This window comes from Octopus bimaculoides, chromosome 1, assembly GCF_001194135.2.
Source record: "Octopus bimaculoides isolate UCB-OBI-ISO-001 chromosome 1, ASM119413v2, whole genome shotgun sequence".
NCBI lineage: Eukaryota > Metazoa > Mollusca > Cephalopoda > Octopoda > Octopodidae > Octopus > Octopus bimaculoides.
In genome coordinates, this window is record NC_068981.1 from 10704405 (window position 1) to 10705637 (window position 1233).

General features: G+C 36.7%; 1 protein-coding gene across 1 annotated transcript in view; it reads right to left on the reverse strand.

The window, feature by feature from the left end:
* LOC106878188 (uncharacterized) overlaps nucleotides 1–1233 on the reverse strand; it is a 28888-nt gene that overhangs the window by 3431 nt on the left and 24224 nt on the right. The window lies entirely within an intron of this gene.

Consider the following 1233-nt stretch of genomic DNA (forward strand, 5'->3'; position numbering starts at 1 on the left):
ATATATATTTATTTATACATACATGTATCATAATTTGACTTAGCTACATGTTACTCAAAGTTCCGTGGTGTAGGACACAGCTACAAAGCTTTCATCAACAAGGACTTGTGTGAAGTTGCTATTAAAAGCTGAAAGGTAAAGTTGAGTTCCGTGAAATTTGAACTCTCAATGTAAAGGGCCGGAACACTGCGAAACCATTTTACGAAGGTCATAGAATTTTGTAAACGCAGTGCCCTTGTGATTACGTTAATATTGAAAAACAAAAATCATTTCATATCTAGAGGTGCCCCCATCGATACTCAGACAAAAATTGTAATTTTAGATACTATAGTAATTTTGTGAGATAATTTCCTGAAATAAAGTAACCTTATTAAAAACTATATTAAATACGGTGAGTCAATCAATCAATCAATCCATCCGTCTATCTTCTCCGCACACTACTCCTGGGAATGTCGTGGGGATAGAATCCTTAAGCAACTCTTCTATCAGAAGAACCCGTCATTACACTTTCCCGTTGAATTCCCAAGCTTGACCAACTGAGACCATGATCAACCTCCAGATCTCGCGCCGGTTGGCTCATTTGACATTGTAATCACGTGTCCCTGATACCAGAGTTGTGACCTCTTAAAGTGGAGAAGTAGCGGCTCCATTTAGATAGAGTCCCTGATCTCAGAGTTACGAACCCAGTTGAGTAACGTTACTCCTGAAATCCTTTCGAGGCCGCTTGTGTTCACGATCATACACTTTCGGTCATTAACTCAGTATTTATTCACTAGTGATGGGAAGCAGGGGACTGAATTGGTTTGATATTTAATAGCATGAATTATAATAATTCAATTAAATATATTAAATTCCATCAGTTATCATCTTCATCAGATCTAACAGTGAGGTCTGACAGAAGGTATTCCACTTACGACCATCCCACCTTTTGTTGAACTTGTATGACTACATCGACAAATGAATCCTCACCTTATTTTAAATGGTAGAGATATTTATTCACTTGCTATTTCTAGCAGGTCGAGCAAACACTTAGAAGCTTCTTTGTTACTTGCAACTAAAACTCAAAAACTATATATAAAGAACTGGGAAATTGTGACGTCCATGACTTCCAAAGTGATAAAAGTGACACTAAATTCTTTTCAAAAACAAACCAAAATCGAAACCGGATTGCAGTTTACACTTCGAAGTAACTTACCGTTTATTCTGTGACGTTCACCATAATTTTTTTAACAA